The sequence below is a fragment of the Pelophylax lessonae genome (genome assembly GCF_965119305.1).
Source record: "Pelophylax lessonae genome assembly, chromosome: 3".
Taxonomy (NCBI): Eukaryota; Metazoa; Chordata; class Amphibia; order Anura; family Ranidae; genus Pelophylax; species Pelophylax lessonae.
Window position 1 is genome coordinate 569,651,377 of NC_138770.1, and position 20,250 is coordinate 569,671,626.

General features: G+C 42.5%; 1 protein-coding gene across 4 annotated transcripts in view; it reads left to right on the forward strand.

Moving 5' to 3' along the window:
• Window positions 1-20,250, forward strand: part of VRK2 (VRK serine/threonine kinase 2) — a gene marked incomplete at its 3' end in the record, with an annotated part of 342,168 nt that overhangs the window by 105,783 nt on the left and 216,135 nt on the right. Inside the window, exon 1 of one of the 4 annotated variants that reach the window (XM_082251227.1) lies at window positions 18,253-18,350. The exons of the other annotated variants lie outside the window; for them this stretch is intronic. Of the gene's footprint in view, window positions 1-18,252; window positions 18,351-20,250 lie in introns of those variants that run through there. 4 annotated transcript variants of the gene reach the window in all.

Genomic DNA, 20,250 nt, shown 5'->3' on the forward strand with positions numbered 1-20,250 from the left:
AATTTTTGTATGGGTACAGTGTTGCATGACTGAGTAATTCTCAGTCAAAGTGTGAGAGCGCTGAAAGCTGAAAATCGGTCTGGGCAGGAAGGGGGTGAAAGTGCACTGTAGGCAAGTGGTTAAAGAGCGACAATTCTGAAAAAAATAATAATAATATTTTTTACTTTCTGCAAAATAACATTCCCGATAAAAAAAACTTAAAATTTTATTTTTTCATTATTTTAAAGAGGTTGTAAACCCGGTAAAAAATTTTTTTTTTTCTACAACCTGAAAGAGAAACACATAATGAGCTAGTATGCATCGCATACTAGCTCATTATGAAATACTTACATTAGAACGAGCCCCCGCCGCGCCGCTCACTCACCTCTATAACGGGCGACATGTCTAGTCGCCCGTCTTCCGGGATCGCGGCATCTGGCCATCTGATTGGCCGGAGCCGCGGTGATGTCACTCCCACGCACGCGCGCGGGAGCCGACAGTCACGGCACGGGGCTCTGAAGGAACGGCACGAGCGACCATTCCTTCATAGCGCATGCGCCAGTGATGTCACTGGATGCATCGAAGGTAAATATCTCCTAAACGGTACATGTTTAGGAGATATTTACAGTACCTATAGGTAAGCCTTATCATAGGCTTACCTATAGGTACAACTTCCCGAGGAGGGTTTACTTCCTCTTTAAGCCAATTTGTATTCTGCTACATATTTTTGGTAAATAAAATCCTAATAAGTTATTATTGATTGGTTTGCGCAAAAGTTATCGCGTCTAAAAACTAGGGGAAAGTTTAATGTAATTTTCATTTATATATTTTTTTTACTAGTAAGGGTGGCGATCAGCGATTTTTAGCAGGACTGCGACATTGCGGCGGACAGATCGGACACCTAACTGACATTTTTGACACTTTTGGGGGGACCAGGACATTACTACAGTAATCAGTGCTAAAAATATGCACTGTTTCTGTACTAGTGTCACTGGCAGGGAAGGGGTTAACACCAGGGGCGATCAAAGGGTTAAATGTGTCCCAAGGGGATGCTTTGTAACTGTGTGGGGGTTGTAATTACTGAATGAACACAGGGACCTGTGTTCCTAAACAAGAGGAACACAGGATTCCTGTGTTCATTACTGACAAAACAGCGGTCTGCCGTGTTTACAACGGCATATCGTTCTGACTCCACAGGGAGCAATTGCGGGTGCACGGCGGACCCGCTGATTGGCTCCCCCTGTAGCCACCTCGACTAGCGGTCCCGCAAAGGGACGTACAGGTACGCCGTTTCAGGGGACAGAGCGGACCTGCCGCAGTATATGTACTTCTGGTGGTCGGCAAGTGGTTAAACACCTATTCCAGATACAACGGGGGTGTGCTGTTGAGGAATGCATTAATCTCTGAAACTTCAAATATATGTAAACCCCAACAACAAAATTCTCTTATTTGCTCTCTTTTTATCTGGTAAATATACTATTGAATACATTTAGTTATATCTGTTGGATAAAAGCAAGTTCTTGTGAACTTCCTGTGCACTTTGCTGACTGTTTTCGCAGTTTCAATTTCTTTTTGTGAACTAAAGAGCACTTTCCCCTATGTTATGGTAAAGATGACAGGGTGAAGTGTTCTGTAGTCCAGTCCCAGGGGGATAGTGCTGCTTCTTCATAGATACAGTATGGTTAATATGCGTTGTCACCTTAGGACAGGAGGTTTATTACTGGCAGGATCACCAGGCAGAAAATAAGGAAAAAATAAGGAAAAAAAACAAAGTAAACTGATGCAACCACCGCTTTGACTGGACCTATATCCTGCAAAATCTTATATTTTTACTCTTGGGTTTGGTTTCACTTTCAGTCAGATTTTCTACCTAGGTTCCCAGAGTGGATTTCCCTTAGCCATTGCTTATGTCACCCTTCTTGGTAAATGTATCACTCTTTCACAATACAGAGATCACAGCCAAGGAAGCTGGGTTGTGGTTTGAGTGGGGAGAACACAGACAGGGAGATCTCACTGCAGGCCACCAAGAAACATAAGAAGGTAGTGGATGATTTCACCTACTAGTATCTGATGAAAAGTGAAATAACATGCTCAGATAGACCTAATTTTATTGTATGAAAATTAATTTTGTTGGTCCCAATTTCATTCATTTTTTAATGCAAAATACTTGTACAGAAGCCCCAAAACCCACTATCAAATCTGACAGCCAGTAAGATCCAGTACAAACTCACTTCTGTCCTCTGATCTATATTTGACCAGCCAGGTATAGTGGAGCAAGCCATGATTAGACTGTGCCGAGTCAGTATAGTCCTCATACAGGAAAGTGATAGGTCTTTAATGCAAATGTTTTTACTCAAGATACCACCATTACTTACATGTATGACGTTTTTTTACAGGGCTTCATGCTTATGATGCCACGTCCAATGCTCTTTTAGTCAAGCCATGTCCTACAACTACTGAGATCCTATGGCTGTCTTGCCAAAATATACTGCAGAGGCAAGATTACTGCCACAGTAATTCAAAGTACAGCCACAAAGAGGAAGACCACAGAGCAGGAGACACTTGAGAGACCTTGAGTGATCTTGTGTGTTCAGTAAAACATGGAACATTATTTATAGGGTTCACCAACTGATTGTTTTTGGTGTCCTTGTATATCTTTGATGTGGCAATGTGAGTGCAAATATCAGATTATTTTTGGGAACTATTTTCAAAGGAACCAGCTTTTTAGTGCCTGAGTTAGTAGTGCCAGGAAAAGTCAAACTATGGATTACTGTTTGTATATGACCTATGTTATGTTTTCTACATATATCCCAATTGTTTCAGGTCCTCTTCTTCTTCCTGTCCATGGGCAGATGCTAAATGCTGCAGAGAGCAGCGCTGTGTAACGATGGCCCTATTTTCTGCAGCATGCTGATGCTTCCAGGGCTGGACGCAAAGCCGATAAGAAGAGGGTTGAATGACGAATGCAATAAGCATTTTCACAATTGTCACAAATTCTGATGAGCGTCAGCTCCATCTAAAGCGTGTAATGTAGTATTTTGCTGACTGAGGTATTTCATGAAAAACAATGCATTTTGGCCACTAGATGGAACGGGAGACCATAAGAAATAATTATATTAAGCAAAATATGGTCAAAATTTGTCATAGCTTGGTAGTACGAATAGTGAGCAGGTGAGTCTTCAAATTCAGAGATAGGGGGAGTATATCATATGAAAGTTGCTTTTTCATTTTTAATGTTCAATAGTTTTTATTAAAGATTTTACAAAAGAATATATAAAAGTAGGAAATTGGAACAGCCAACAAGCCAAATAAAAAAAGGTTATGGCAACATTGTACAAACATGTCAATAACGTGCAAAAGTGTCCCATACATATGCGCAGCGATCCCAAAATATAACATCTCGTGTCAAATAAATTTGTTCAAAGTGGCGATCGCCAGCACTCCTCACATAACAGAACAGCATGGGAGAAAATGAACTGTAAAGAGACCGTCCAAAGTGGTTTGGGTTGTCCCAATCAAAGAACCAAGCTAATAGGATAGAGAAGAAAGAGGAAAGGAAAAGAAAGGGAAAAATGGAAGGAAAAAGAGAGAAAAAAAAGGGGAAAGAGGAGAAAAGTAAGAGCCCACCCCCCCCCCGGTCTGAGCCCCAATGCAAACATTGCATGCCTCCCCACTGTCAAGGAGCCTATAGATAAGCCACCCACGGGTTCCACACCTTCTCAAACTTTATCTGAGTGTCTCTACGAATACTAGTCAATTTTTCATTGACCATGATCCAGAATATTTTATTTTTAACCATCACAATATTGAGGTCTGGCGACTTCCAGGAACGTGCTATGGTTATCTTGGCAGCTAAGAGGATAAAAAAAATGAGGGTACGCAGATGTCTGGGGATCCCCCCGTCGAGATCGGCAAACAGCACTGTATTCGCAGCCCTGGGGACGTTTTGTCCCGTCACTGAGTGGATCAGGTTAAATACCCGGATCCAAAAGCGCCGAACCTTCGGGCAGGACCACCAGACATGATGCATATCACCAACCTGTCCACAGCCCCTATGCTTTTTCATTTTTAACTAACGCCAGGGACTAAAATTTGTGGACTTGCGAAATTGTAGTTTTTTCCAAAGCTGGAATTGGGCTTTAAGTAGCATTTATATTTTAGTCAGGTAAATGTAAATTACTGAATATTTTCCTTGTACTGCTCTGGGGAGGTGATCAGCATTTTTTTTTTACACTATGATTGTTTATTACAGTAATGATCACTGTATAAGCAAAAACTTTGACTTTGTGAATGGCATCCACTCATGTGCCATTGTGCACTAATGTGATAGCTGTGATTGGTCACAGCTATCACATGGTACAACAGGTCCACTGTGATTTGCCCTGTACTATGTGATCACTGTGACCAATCATAAAGATCACAATAGTACACAGTGGCTATAAATGACAAGCCATTGTTTGTTTACAACTGGCATGTGATCACTGTGATTGGCCACAACAATAACATGGTACCAAGGCTGTACACAGGGGCCCAGTACAGCGATCTGTGTTTTGCGGTGTCCAATGGAGGCATGCGGCTGGAAGAATGTCATATGAAGCCCACCCGTAATTGCAGTGCTCCTGCCCAGCTGTATTATTTCTATAGGCTGGACAGCGGGTGGTTAAGACCTCTCAAGCCCCAGCTGAATGACTACAGCGGTGACACATCCAATATTAGACAGCACCCTGATGCTATAAACTTAATTCCAGTTCCAATGATAGAGCCTCATAGGGACAGGGAGCGATAAGAAATCTCTTCAATGTGGACAGACACAAGCAAAAACACTTTTTAAGTAGTTTAAAATTGTTATCAGACCATTGTTGTGGTCAGTGTCTTTCTGTACTAGTGACACACATGTTCCTACTGTCACAGGGTGAGAAAGTAAGCGGTAAACTCCTTAAGGATGCATTTACACCCGAGCGTAGCGACTTTTAGGTGTTATTATTTGAGAATATTTCATTGTTTTTACAAGTGTTTACAAGCGAATGTATTACAAGCATTTTAGAAGCCTATTTCAAGCAGTTTAAAGCTTCAGGCATTTTTGTGTAGCCAATAGAAAGCACTAGGGAGAGGAGAGGGGGAGGAAATTAGGGGTGGAGAGCTGTTGTTTGAGCAGAAAACATGAGACAAAGCGCTCATAAAATGCTCAAGTCAGGCATTTCTATTGAAGTCTATGGGGCAAAAAACGCTTGTAATCTGCCAAAAAGAAGCCTCTGTACTTTTTTTGAGCAATAGGCGTCTTGTTTCAGGTAATAGAACACTCATATGTGAACAGAGGCCATTGAAATTGATAGGGTTTGGCTTGTTAAGCTGTTTTAAAGCCCACTAGCATTTTAAAGTGACAGGGCCTAATAGGGGTCAAATAAATAAAAGACAGAGGTTTTTTTTTAATCTATAAAAAGTTGGAACTCTGGCCACAAAAAGTTTATTAAAATAAAGTCCTAAATAGCGATAAGGTATATAATTCCACTATGTGTGAACCCTAATGCAAACCAGATATTAACTAAATAGTGGTTACATCAACACTGTGCTGCCTGTTTAGAGAACTGAGCTGTGGGTGGGACCTTTCAGAAAACTACCAGGGGGCAGATACAAGACCAGTCACCCTGTACTAGGAGAGAGGGCAGCAGTGACTGTTGTGTATTCCATGAGTCTTTGGCACAGGGGCGAAGCCCAGGAGTTGTTTCATGCTGGATTGCTCTACAGCACTGATCTTGAAAAATTATACAAAGGACACCAAGATTTGCATAAGAATGCACACGGTTATTGTATCTGAACAATATTTATGTAGCAAGGATTTCGACCATGAAGGTTTAACTTTATAGTAGAGTTTTGTGTTTTAATATGGCAGATACTGTATTTATTCAAAATGGTAGCATCCAGAGGGAATTTTGTACTACACTTTAACAATCGACGACTAAATTTACTTTTTCTGTTTTGTCTAACTTGTGAATTTTTTGCATCCCCAAATTTGTTATCCTTTCAGCACTTTATTTTTTATATATCTTAAAAGTCCTGTCCTTTAGTTGTTATCATAGTAGCAACACCTTAGTGATTCCTTTCTAGACAAATTAATTGTCTTAGTTTGCAATGCATATAACAATGACATTGTTTCAAGATGGAGATCAAGTCATTTTTTTTTTTGAAGTGTTCAATTAACAGGACACAAAAAAAGCGCGAAAACCCTAATCAGTCAGAAAGTTGGCAAATGATGCCTCATGTCATCCATAACAAGTATCCATTACTCCTGGACATAGCACATTAACTGACTCATTAGGTATTTCAAACCATATGGACTTGGGCTTGGGTGGGTCGCTTTGATAATATGCTGAGGTGATCTGGCTAATTATTGCAATGATGTGAGCTCAATCATTAGGCCAGGCACAATAGGCAGTGTCACAGCCTTTGCAAAGGGCACCATTGTGCCAAGACGATGACAGAGATGAGCGGCATGACCTCTTGTTTGTTGTGAAGCCCTCAGTAACAAGGTAATTATGCAAAAAAGTTTTGTGGATTGATCAACCATGGTTGACGTTTGTATGAGAAAAAAAAAAAAAAACATAACAGATTTCTCAGATTTCAAACGTGACATCTCTGTTGATTTTATTTATGCTGCAGAAGTATGTCAGCTGTGTAAATTTAGCAATGATATTTAAAGATATGTGCCAGACTGGAAAACATCTTAATAGGGGATGTGCTAAAATGTCAGTATTAAATATCATGAGAGCACTACAATGCTACAGTGTTGGAGAGTGCAAGTTACTCGTGCTGCTGCAGGAAATGTAACATCCCTCTTGAGTGAGTGAGCATAATCAGAAAATCCTTTAATTATTTTAGATAATACTTTGAAAAAGCTAGGGAATTAAAAGTTCCAGAGTTTTAAAGTTTGCTTTCACAGGTAGCTTATTTGGAACCAGATTTTTAAAATGTTGCAGCGCAAATAAAGTATTGTAAAATGAATAAGCCCCATAATCATAATTACCTAAATTTATAATAGCCGCAGCTCTGCATGGGCATGTATGCACTATATGGTATGGGTGCAGATGGGCACTGATCAGACTGCATTGATGGGCAATGGTGAGGCTGCAGATGGGCACTGATCAGGCTGCAATGATGGTCAATGGTGAGGATGCAGATGGGCACTGATCAGGGTGCAATATTGGGAAATGGTAAGCAGGGCTGCTGTTAGAAATCATGAGGCCCCGTACAGCCTTCCTGATGGGGCCCACCAACCCTGACTCCACCCCCCCCCCCCCCCAGGTGCAGTAGAACTGCAGCACTAACTTTGTCCGCCTACATCCTAAAAACGAGGAAAAAAAATCCCTCCTCTGCTCTCACCTCTTGGGCCCCTCTGTTGAATTCATGGGGCCCACCAGGAGGTGGGAGCCTGGGCCCCATGACGTCAACCGAGGGGCTCAGGGAAATGTCATTTAAGCCATGGGCCTGTTCAGCTGATGAGGCATGGGCCCAGTACAACAGGACCAGTTCTACTGCCTTATCAGCGGCCCTGATGGTAAGGCTGCAGATGGGCACTGATCAGGCTGCATTGATGGGCAATGGTGAGGCTGCAGATGGGCACTGATCAGGCTGCAATGATGGACAATGGTGAGGCTGCAGATGGACACTGATCAGGCTGCAATAATGGGCAATGGTGAGGCTGAAGTTAGGCACTGATCAGGCTGCATTGATGGGCAATGGTCAGGCATCATTGATGGGCACTGATCAGGCTGAATTGATGGGCACTGTTGAGGCTGCATTGATGGGCACTGTTGAGGCTGCATTAATGGGCACTGACCCTTATTTTGCTTAAAAGTTCTTTATTTAAAAATTTTTGTTTTTTTTCCCTGAAACTTCACTCTTAAATTAGGATGCGTGTTATACGCCTGTGTGTGTTAAACACCAAAAAATATGGTATATACACATTTTTTATATACAGTATGTACTGTATATTATACTGTATATGTACATACATACTTTTTACATACTTTGTTTTCCAAGGGTATCCTGGCTCATCCAGTGGATTGTCCTCTTTTTATCGAGTGGCAGCAGTGGAGAGTTTTTACTGCTGCAATTAATGTTGCTTGTGCAATTAGATGTGAGTGCTATTTAGAATAGTAGTATTCTAAGCCCAGGCTACTGTATGTGATAATGTCATCCCAGGAGCAGGTCCATGACAGTTGGGCTTAGAGGAAGTGGTTTGAACAACTCTGGCTGTCATTCAACCTTGAAGTCTAAGGGTGGCCGTACATGCTTCTGCTGAAAATTCCGATCCATGTATGGGTAGGCTGGTTGTACAAAAGTTGATCTACCCATCAACTTCTGTACAACCAGCCTGTCAGGTTTTTCTCGAACAATCATAGTTACATAGTTAGTCTGGCTGAAAAAAGACACAAGTCCATCTGGTTCAACCAAAAAAAAAAAAAATATATATATATATATATATATATATATATATACACATATACATACAGTATCTCACAAAAGTGAGTACACCCTTCACAGTTTTGTAAATATTTTATTATATCTTTTCATGTGACAACACTGATGAAATTACACTTTTTACAATGTAAAGTAGTAATAGTGTAAATTTGCTGTCCCCTCGAAATAACTCAACACACAGCCATTAATGTCTAAACTGCTGGCAACAAAAGTGAGTAAACCCCTAAGTGAAATGTCATAATTTGGCCAAAGTGTCAATATTTTGTGTGGCCACCATTTTTTTCCAGCACTGCCTTAACCTTCTTGGGTATGGAGTTCACCAGAGCTTCACAGGTTGCCACTGGAGTCATCTTCTACTCCTCAATGACAACATCATGGAGCTGGTTGATGTCAGAGACCTTGCGCTCCTCAGCCTTGCTTTTGAGGATGCCCCACAGATGCTCAATGGGGTTTAGGTCTGGAGACATGCTTGGCCAGTCCATCACCTTTACCCTCAGCTTCTTTAGTAAGGCAGTGGTCGTCTTTGCTGGGTGTTTGGGGTCGTTATCATGTTGGAATACTGCCCTGCGACCCATTATCTGAGGGGAGGGGAGGGGATCATGCTCTGCTTCAGTATGTCACAGTACATATTGGAATTTATGGTTCCATCATTGAACTGTAGCTCCCCAGTGCTGACAGCTCTCATGCAGGCCCAGACCATGACAATCCCACCTGGTTGCCCCCACACACGCTTGACACCATCTGAACGAAATAAGTTTATCTTGGTCTCATCAGACCACAGGACATGGTTTCAGTAATCCATGTCCTTAGTCTGCTTGTGTTCAACAAACTGTTAACGGGCTTTCTTATGCATCATCTTTAGAAGAGGCTTTTTTCGGGACGACAGCCATGCAGATTAATGTGATGCAGTGTGTGGCATATGGTCTAAGCACTGACAGGCTGACCCCCCACCCCTTCAACCTCTGCAGCAATGCTGGCAGCACTCATACGTCTATTTTCCAAAGACAACCTCTGGATATGACGCTGAGCATGTGCACTCAACTTCTTTGATGGACCATGGTGAGGCCTGTTCTGAGTGGAACCTGTCCTGTTACACAGCTGTATGGTCTTGGCCACCGTGCTGCAGCTCAGTTTCAGGGTCTTGGCAATCTTCTTATAGACTAGGCCATCTTTATGTAGGGCAACAATATTTTTTTAGATCCTCAGAGAGTTCTTTGCCATGAGGTGCCATGTTGAACTTCCAGTGACCAGTGTGAGAGAGTGGGAGCGATAACACCAAATTTAATACACCTGCTCCCCATTCACACCTGAGACCTTGTAACACCAAAGAGTCACATGACACCGGGGAGGGAAAATGGCTAATTGGGCTCAATTTGGACGATTTCACTGGCCAGAACCAGCTCTTGAGGGAGTGCATTCCACATTTTCACAGCTCTTACTGTGAAGAAGCCTTTTCATATTTGGAGATTAAATCTCTTTTCCTCCAGGTGTAAATATTGCCCCCTTATCCTTTCTGAGATGACCTTAACCACTTTACCGCTAGTACTACTGCGGGAAAGTGGCTCTTGTAGGTCTGACGACGTAGACCTACGTCGCCAGAATCCTCCCCCTGTAGGCGGCGCTCGGGCGCCCCCGGAGGCGCGCTCCCGCTGTTTTCATTCACAGCGGGAGTCGGGCCAGGGGAGGAGCAGCGGCGATCGCCGCTGCTCTGCCCCGATCGTCGGGGAATCCAGTTTGGAGATCTCCTCAGTGACAGGGAGTGACAGATCGGAGTGTTCAGCGTAGCTGGACATCCGATCTGTCCCTGTCTCACACAGTCACCCCCCCCCCCCCCCCCACAAGTCAGTAAGCACCAGGCATACATTAACCCCTCCCTCTCCAATAAAATTAACCCCTTCACTGCCAGTGTCATTTTTACAGTAACAGTGCATATTTCTAGCACTGATTACTGCAGTAATGTCACTGGTACCCCCAAAAGTGTCAAAAATGTCAGTCAAGGGTCCGATCTGTCCGCCGCAATGTCACAGTCCCGCAAAAAAAATCGCAGATCGCCGCCATTACTCGTTAAAAAAAAAAACCCACCAAAAATGACATAAATCTTTCCCTTTGTTAGTAAACGCAATAACTTTTGCGCAAACCAATCAAAATACGCTTATTGCGATTTTTTTTACCAAACATGGGTAGCAGAAAAAAAATTGGCCAAAAATGTAAAAAAAAAATTGGTGTTTACATCTTTTTTGGGGGGAATTTCATATAAAAAAAATATTGTTATTTTTTCAAAATAAACGCTCTTTTTTTGTTTATAGCGCAAAAAGTAAAAATCGCACAGGTGATCAAATACCACCAAAAGAAAGCTCTGTTTATGGGAAGAAAAGGACGTAAATTTCGTTTGCGTCGCATGACCGCGCAATTGTCAGTTAAAGTCGCACAGCGCCGAATCGCAAAAAGTGGCCCAGACGTAAGACAGCAAAATGCTCTAGTGGTAAAGTGGTTAAAGTGAGTAATTTAACACCAAGTTCACTATATGAACCAATTATGTATTCATACATGTTGATTATATTCCCCCCTAATCTTCTCAAGCTGATAGCATTGATCAGTGTATTCTGACAGTTGGGACATTTTAGAATACAAAAGCACAGCCAGAGCGTTTCCCTCAAGTACATCAAGTGTGGTGATGGGGAAATCGGATCTTTTTTTTTTTTTTCGTTCGACCAGAGGGTTGAAAAAAAAAAAACATTCCCCATCCACAGAAAAACTATTAATGTATGGCCAGCTTAAGAATCCTTTCACTTAGAGCTTTTCCCTGCTGAATGGAAGCCAAACAGGATGGATATCAGTTTTTTGACATTGTACCTGACATTATGCCTGAAGGACAGGTGCGGACCTGTGACAGCTGTATGGGTGACCAGATGTATAAAAACTCTGCTGTCCGTTTACCTCAGGCTACCTCTGACCTCTCACGTTAAAGTGGTTGTAAAGGCAGAAGGTTTTGACTCTTAATGCAATCTATGCATTGAGAAAAAAAACCTTCAGTGTGCAGCAGCAACCCCTCACCCCCCTACTACTTACCAGAGCCCCATCTCTATCCAACAATTTGCATGAGTGCCTCGCCATCCAAGACTCTCCCTCCTGAATGTCTGAGACACAGCAGCGGCGCCATTGGCTCCTGCTGCTGTCAATCAAGGTCAGTTAGCAAATCAGGAGAGCGAGGGGGCAGGGCCGAACAGCGACTCTATGTCTGAATAGACACAGAGAGCTGCAGCTCTACTCGAGTGCCCTCATAGCAAGCTGCTTGCTGTTGGGGCACTCACCAGGAGGGAGGGGCCAGGAGTGCCGACGAGGGACCCGAGAAGAGGAGGATCTGAGCTGCTCTGTGAAAAACGACTTTACAGAGCAGGTAAGTATCACATGTTTGTTATTTTAAAATTAAAAAAAAACAAGACTTTAGTATCACTTTAACTACTGCCGCAGATATACTGTATGGGTACGTCGGTTCGGCGGTGGGTAACCCTAGGCAGTGGTAATGCCGATCCACAGGTCCGCGGCCATGATTGCTGCTGGGCACCCGTGATCGCTGCCCGCTGAGAGAGAACGACGGTCAGCTGTTCTCTCCCTGATTTAGTATCACAGGTCTCTGTGTTCATTTCACAAGTCCCTCCCCCATACAGTTAGAAAACACTCCTCTAGGATCACACACTTAACCCTTTGATCACCCCTGGGTTAATCCCTCCCTGCCAGTGTCATTATTACAGTAACAGTGCATATTTTTAGCACTGATTACTGTATTAATGTCACTGGTCCCCCCAAAAGTGTCAAAAATGTCAGTTAGGGGTCCGACCTGTCCGCCACAATGTTGCAGTCCTGGTAAAAACCGCTGATCGCCAGCATTACTAGTAAAAAAAATAAAAAAAATGACATGAATCTTTCCCCTTGTTTGTAGACATGATAACTTTTGAGCAAACCAATCAAAATACGCTTATTGGGATTTCTTTTACCAAAAATATGTAGCAGTAAACAAATTGGCCTAAAAGGATGAAAAAATTTGATTTTTAACGTTTTTTTTTTAATTGGGAATATTAAATAGCAGAATGTGAAAAATATTGTTTTTTTTTTTTTTTCAGAATCGCCGCTCTTTTTTTGTGTAAAGCCCAAAAAAAAAAAAAAAGAAATTGCACAGGTGATCAAATACCACCAAAAGAAAGCTCTATTTGTAGGAAAAAAAAAGGACATCGATTTTATTTCGGTACAGCGTCACGCCACCACGCAATTGTCCGTTAAAATAACGCTGTGCCGAAACGCAAAAAAATGGTCTGGTCATAAAGGGGGCAAATGCTTCCAGTCCAGAAGTTGTTAAAGTCCACAAAAACACAGTCCTTTTCCATTTTATTTTTATTCCTGAACCTGGACATAAGTCTTTTTACATCTGCCTGTCCATATGAATCAGAGGTTCTGATCAGGCCCACCTGACAAATTGAAGGTGGACATTGCAGCAAAAACTGCTGTTTAATTTTTATTTTTACAGGGATGTTAATAGTTTTTATTTATTTTAGCTGCCATTGCTGATCTTTTGAGAATGCTAGCTGCCTGGGCCTCATGTTAATTGAATGACTTTAATACAGTGGCAAACCCTGGAATGAAAATGCAGATAGGGTCAAGAAGTACCCAATCTGCATATCTGGGGATGGGGCTTGACACTAGTAAAAGAAAATGTCAGTTTTAATGTATAAACAACTGATTGGTCAATTAGTATAAGATTCCGATTGGTCAGTTAGGTTCCAATAATTAATTGGTTAGTACTTTAAGTTACCTCCCTCCCGCCCTGAAATCGGTGCGGTCATTTTGGTCATTTTGGTTTTAAGTTTTTCATGGGAATCGTTTTTAATAGTAATTTGGTTATGGGTAGTTTGAGCTGTTTGGCTAAACTACAAAGTTTATAATTGTATAGTATGGTTGGTTCGAGCTTCTTGGCTGAACCAAATTAAACCTGTTTTGAAAGTTTTTTTTAATAAATGTCCGCGGCCAATTAATCAACCTGCAAGTCTGTAGTCATATTTGTTTTTTAATTGTAAATGATATAATAATTATATTAAGGTTCAAGCCTACTACAGCACCATAAGTATGAAAAGCAGGCGTTCTGATTTCACTTTCACTGTCTAATGGGCCATACACACTATACAATTGTCTTTAGATTTTTTTCCTTTAGATTTACCAAAACCATACAATATGAGGTCAAATCTAAACACTTTCAATTTGTATATAATCAGGCAGGCCCTTGCACTATATAGTTGAATGTAAAGCCCCGTACACACGTACTGATCGTCGGCCGAACGATCGGCCATCTTTTGTCCAAGGTCTGTCGTGTCTGTTGAAAACTGCAAAAGACTGCACACGAATTTTGTCGGCCAACAACAGCCGACTGCAGAAGTGATGTCATGTGATGGTTAACTTTCCTTGTCTTTTTTCTTTTCTGAGCATGCCCAGTGCTAATCTGCTGTCTGTCGGCCGAAATCTGTACTGACTGGCGAACAATCGGCCGTTCTGGTGTTGGCCAACAAAAATTTTAATGCCTGCACACCCGATTCTCTTCGGCCGAAAATGCGCTGTCGGCTGTCAGAAGCATCATACTAACAATCCTACAATCGGCCAATCGGTCGTCGGCCGAATATTTACGGCCGACAATCGATACGTGTGTACGGGGCTTTAATCTAAAGGAAATCTAACAACAAAAGTTGTATAGTGCGTATCCAGCTTAAGCTTTCTGGTTTTGTGTCAGTGATTTAGAAAGTACTGATGGAAGAGAAGAGACAGCCAAGCAACTATTATACTTAGAAGGATGTCAGTAATTGCAGTCTGCAAATTTTTTTCAGTAAGTTAGAGCTAAGTTACAGTGATTCATAGGGCAGCTGGGGTGTGGCGGAAGAATTTAGTATATATTTGGCTTCACTAAATCAGGATGACTCACAAAATCTAAAGGGAAAGTGTCCTTTAACCAGTCATAGAAGCTCCTATTCAGAAAATTACTATAAGAGTCTAGATATAAAATGGCAAAAGGGAAAACTGCACACATTTTTAATACTGGTTCATCATCATTTTCCCACATTTCCAAAATAACCTTAGTTCAGTAATTTAGGAAGGCTTTTATGTTTTTCTTTTGGGTATGCAATAGCTGAAGTGTGGCTCAGAGGTAGGATAACAGGACAGAATGTCAAAGTACACAGGTTCAAATCCCATGTCAGGTACTTAATGGCGACCACACCTGGCCATCTGTAATAAATGGTGAGAACCGTGACAGTCAGGCACTGATGTTGGATGTGATAATTCATCCCAAAGGTGTTTTGAAGACCCCTACCGAAGAAGCCAAACGGAGCCCACGCTCCAGGCGTAACGCGTATAGGGAGGCGGAGCCTGCGTGCCTGACGCCGATCGCTCGGGTGCTACTCTCCAACACTGAATGCCATAACAGCAGGCACGGCTGAGTGCCCAACAAATGTGAGTTACCCCTTTATGCTCAATAAAAGCTCATTATTTACATTCAGAGAGCACTAGATCTTTGCTTTATCTTTATTTTATGTCCTGGCGACCCCCGGAGGTGAAGGCTGGAGAGGTTACCTGTGATAGTCTGTTTATCCCCTGATATGCTCATGCTGGCCCGTTTGGGTCTGGTATCAAGGTGAGAGGCCAATCTTACTGGTGGAGGGAGTTCACACACTGGTGGTTCCTGCTTGATTCACAAGGGATTGAGGCTGTCCTGTCATCACCTGGATATACTAATCATTACTTTGGAGCACTTTATATGAACATTTATGTTTCATCAGAGCACATATGATGGACACTATATTTTGTTGATAACACTTGTTGATTCATTAATCACTTATTATTTTTGTGCACTTCTGGCGCAGCACGTTTTTTGATTTTTATGTTTTTGTTGTGAGGTGTGGACACAATTTGTGTATGCAGCCGGATTTATATATTGATTTATTCTAGCACATTTTATACACATTTGAATTTCACTTAGTCTTGCGCTGATAGTTTTTTCACTATATGCAATAAGCCATGTTGCACAAGCCTCGTTAGAACTGTTCAAATCCGACATATGTCCTAAAAATGGGGCTACAGACAAACAGAAAGGGTCAAAAACCCTTGAAAATAATATTAATGATTGAAGGAAATGAGCAAAATATGTAATAAAAATATTATTCTGAACATAAAAAGCAAAAATTGGAATTAGCCCTCTTGCACGCTGCAGCTTAAAAAAGCTCAGTATAGCTTTTATTTTTTTACAGAGCTAAAATACAGCGCATTCATTATAATGTGCCTATGCACACAGGCGCATAAACGAGCGCCGTGCATTCTTCAGTAAAACAAAATAGAAAAATCTGCATTTTTGGGCAGTAATTTAAGCCTCATGCGCACAAATGCGCGCAAATATGTGCGAATGCGCACATGGCCATTTACATAATGCACAAAACAAGAACAGGAAAATATGTTTCCGCGAATGTGCGCGAATTTGCTTGAACACATATGCGTGAAAATACGCGCAAATACATAAAAAAAAAAAAACTGATGAAAAAGCAGATGCTCAAACAGGAGTATCGTGTGCAAGAGTCCTTACATGCTTACAAGTAATGTAAAAGTGTAACAATAACAAATATATACTACCTCTCCAAGAGATCACTGTACTCCAACTGGTATTGATTCAAAGCAGAATTAACCAGTTGCAAACTGCCCTAAAGCACATTTACTACTACAGGGTGGCCGCGCTGCGCAGGATCACGTATACATACATGATCCTCCATTTCTGGGTATCAAGCGTGTGTTCGCCCCACTGGAGGCAGGAGATGATCAGCAGGTCCCGCTGACCCGATGTCCACCGGCACCCACTTATTGTTCACCGGCACCCGCAAAGCAGGGACACAGGTGTCTATGCCTTCCTCTAGTAAAAGCACCTCCCACACAACAGTAAAACACTGGTCAGGCACACAATTAACCCTTTGATCGCCCCTGATGTTAACCCCTTCCTAGCCAGTGTCATTAGTACAGTGATAGTGCATATTTTAATCACTGATCACTTTAAACATTTGTCATTGGTCCCCATAAAAGTGCAATTTGTTGGCTACAATATCGCTGTCCTGCTATGAGTTGCTGATCGACACCATTACTAGTAAAAATTCCATAAATATGTCCCATAGTTTGTAGGCAATATAACCTTTGCGCAAACCAATTAATATACGCTTATTGGGATGTTTTTTTTAACAAAAATATGTAGCAGAATACATATTGGCCTAAATTGATGAAGAAATTTGATTTTTAAAAGTTTTTTATTGGATATGTTTTATAGCAGAAAGTAAAAAATCTTCTTTTTTTTCTAAATGCTCAGTCGTTTTTTGTTTTTTAGTGAAAAAAATAAGAAACACAGAGGTGATCAAATACCACCAAAAGAAAGCTCTATTTGTGGGTAAAAAAATGTATTTGGGTACAGTGCCACACGACCACGCAATTGTTAGTTAAAGTGATGCAGTGCGTATAGCAACAAATGGCCTGGTCAGGAAGGGTGGTAAAACTTCTGGAGGTTAAGTGATTAAACCCCTGCAAAAAATAAAATAAAAAGGTTTATTAACCACTTGCCGACTGCCGCACGACTATTTACAGCGGCAGTCAGCACCTCACAGGCAAAGTGACGTAGGGCTACATCGCTAGCCTGTCAGGCTCTAGGGGGTGAGCGCGCACCGCTGGAGGCGCACTCCCGCCCCCACTCGCTCCCTAACATGTCCGCGCGTGTGACCGGCGGACCCGATGTCACTTGCTATCGTCCGGTACAGGGGGAGAAAGCAGGCGGCTAATGTAAACAAAGCCGCCTGTCATTCTCCCCTGTGTAAGTGCAGAGATCATACGGTCCTGCTATGTAGGATCATATATCTCTGTAGTTACACAAACAGCCACATCCCATAACAGTTAGAAGCACGCCCCTAGGGACACACTTAACCCCTCCTTCTCCAATAAAGTTAACCCCTTCCCTGCCAGTGTCATTTTTACAGTAACAGTGAATATGTATAGCACTGATTACTGTAGTAATGTCACTGGTACCCCAAAAAGTGTAAAAAATATCAGTCAGGGGTCCGATCTGTCTGCCGCAATGTCGCAGTCCCGCCATTACTCGTTAAAAAAAAAAAAACAATAAAAATGACAACAATCTTTCCCTTAGTTAGTAAACGCGATAACCTTTGCGCAAACCAATCAAAATACGCTTATTGCGATTTTTTTTTACCAAAAATATGTAGCAGAAAACAAAAGCCTGAAATGTTAAAAAAATTTTATTTTTTATTTTTTGAGAATGTCATATAGCAGAATGTGAAAAATATATATATATTTTTTTTTTTAAATTGTCGATATTTTTTTGTTTATAGCGCAAAATATTAAAATCGCACAGGTGATCAAATACCACCAAAAGAAAGCTCTATTTGTTGGGGAACACACGTCAATTTTAATTGGGTACAGTGTCACACGACCGCACAATTGTCCATTAAAGTAACGCAGTGTCGAATCGCAAAATAGGGCCTGGTCAGGAAGGGGGAAATCTGGAAATCCTTCCAGTCTTAAAGTGGTTAAGGGGGTAAAACCTTCCGGGGCTGAAGTGGTTAAGTGGAACCAAAAAAAAAAAAAACAAGCCATGATTAGAGCATCTCCAGGAGAGCCTATAGAGAAGTGTGCAGTGTGAGGGAAGAAACTTTTACTTTCGGTTTTCAGCAATGTGTTCCTAAGGAGTTTTCTATTTACACACGCTCCCTATCCCTCCCACCAGGAGAGAGTCTATTGTCAGACGCTCCCTGCTGTCACATGACCCTCCTTCTCCTTTGCCCGGGCTCTTAGCAGCTGTGCGGAGATACAAAGTTGCAGTAAGTTGCGGTCTTTTCTCTATTTTGTTTTCAGGATGGAGGATTCTTGTGGGAATAAATCAATATTTATCACAGGAGCAGCTTCTATAGGATGGGTCAGGCTGGTCCATTGTGCAGTAATGGGAGAAAATTAAAGCAGAAACCAAAGTCCTGCTGCTGCAATGAAGTGGAAGAGAGGAATGTATGACCTGTAATAAGGGATAGCAGTCCTAGGGCTGCTTATTTATTAGCATGTTCACAATTCAGCCTGGGCAGTTTCAGACAAATTTTCTTTTTTTTCCCTGCTGTGTTTTTTTGAGTGTTTTCAGGATTGAGCGTTTTTTATTTAGCCAATAGGGGCGAGGTCAGACGTGTTCAGATCCTTGTCCAAACGCACCTAAGCGGGGTCGCTGGGCACATTTCGCTATACTGGGCCAATCATAAGAAGCCTATGCATTCCACACCCCATAGCAGACGTGTTCCTGCCTATTGTATACAATTCACGGCAGGGTAGCCATCAGAAATTCTGGGGCCCCTTACACAGCTTTAGGTCTGGGCCCCTCCGGGCCTGACAACCAACATTCCCCAGGGCTGGTCCTCTGGCCATCCCACCAAATCTGCCCGCTGGCAATGCCACCCAGTCCTTCAGTGCACCCACTTTTATTTTAGCACTATTACAACTTAATATATGAAAATGAATCCAATCCTGCAAAAAGACAATTCCATATATTCAGCAAAGATATATCCCAATCCAGCAAAGAGAAATCCCTATCCAGTAGAGACGGCCTCATATATTCAGCAAAGAGACATCCCAATCCAGCAAAGAGACAGGCTCATATATTTAGCAAAGAGACAGACAGCTCAATCCAGCAAAGAGACATCCCTGCATGGCTGCATCAGCTTACTCTGCGGCCACCCTGCTTTAGCAATTGCTAGTTACTACAGCAGCAACAACTTGATCTCGTTGGTTGGGCATGGGCAGCTGGGACCCATGGAACGTCTGGGCCCCCTACTTGTGTATGGGCTGTCCCCCCCTGATTGCTGCCCTGTGTCACGGCTGTAGATGATGGGTCCAGTACCCGTGACAGATTCCTGGTGAATATGGACTAGGATCTGAACACGTCTGACACCTCTATTGGCTAAATCAGAAACACTCAAGCCTGAAAACACCCAAAAAATAAAAACACAGCTGAAAAAAAAATTGTCTGAAATCGCCAAGTCTGAAGTGCGATCACGGGGACAGGCTAATAAATAGGCAGTACTAGGACTGCTATCCCATATTACATGTCATACATTCCTCGCTTACACTTTATTAATAAAGCAGTAGTAAACTTCACCAAATATTTTATTTTTTTTAACTGCTTACTTACTGGGCACTTATACCCTGTAAAGGCGTTGAAAGCAGTGCTGTATTTTGGCCTAGGCCAACAAGGCACAGGCCTAGGGCAGCACTTTGCAGGGGGGCAGCAAAAAAGCCGCCCCCCCTCCACTTGAGACTCTTTTGGCCACTGGTTGCTAGAACCGCCCATCCCACCTCTCTCTCTCTCTCTCACCCCTGCTTTCTCTCTCACCTCTCTCTCACCCCCCCTCTCTTTCTCACCCCTCTCTCTCTCACTCAACCCCTCCTCTCTCATCCCCCCCTCTCTCTTACCCCCTCTATTTCTCTCTCTCACCCCCCTCTCTCTCTCTTTCTCTCACCTCACCCCCCCTTCCATCCCCCTCTCTCCCTTCCATCCCCCTCTCTCCCTTCCATCCCCCTCTCTCTCTCTCTCTCACCCCCCTCTCTCTCTCTCTCTCTCTCTCTCTCACCCCCCTTTCTCTCTCTCTCTCTCACCCCCCTCTCTCACCCCCCCTCTCTCTCTCTCACCCCCTCTCTCTCTCTCACCCCCTCTCTCTCTCTCTCTCTCTCATCCCCCCTCTC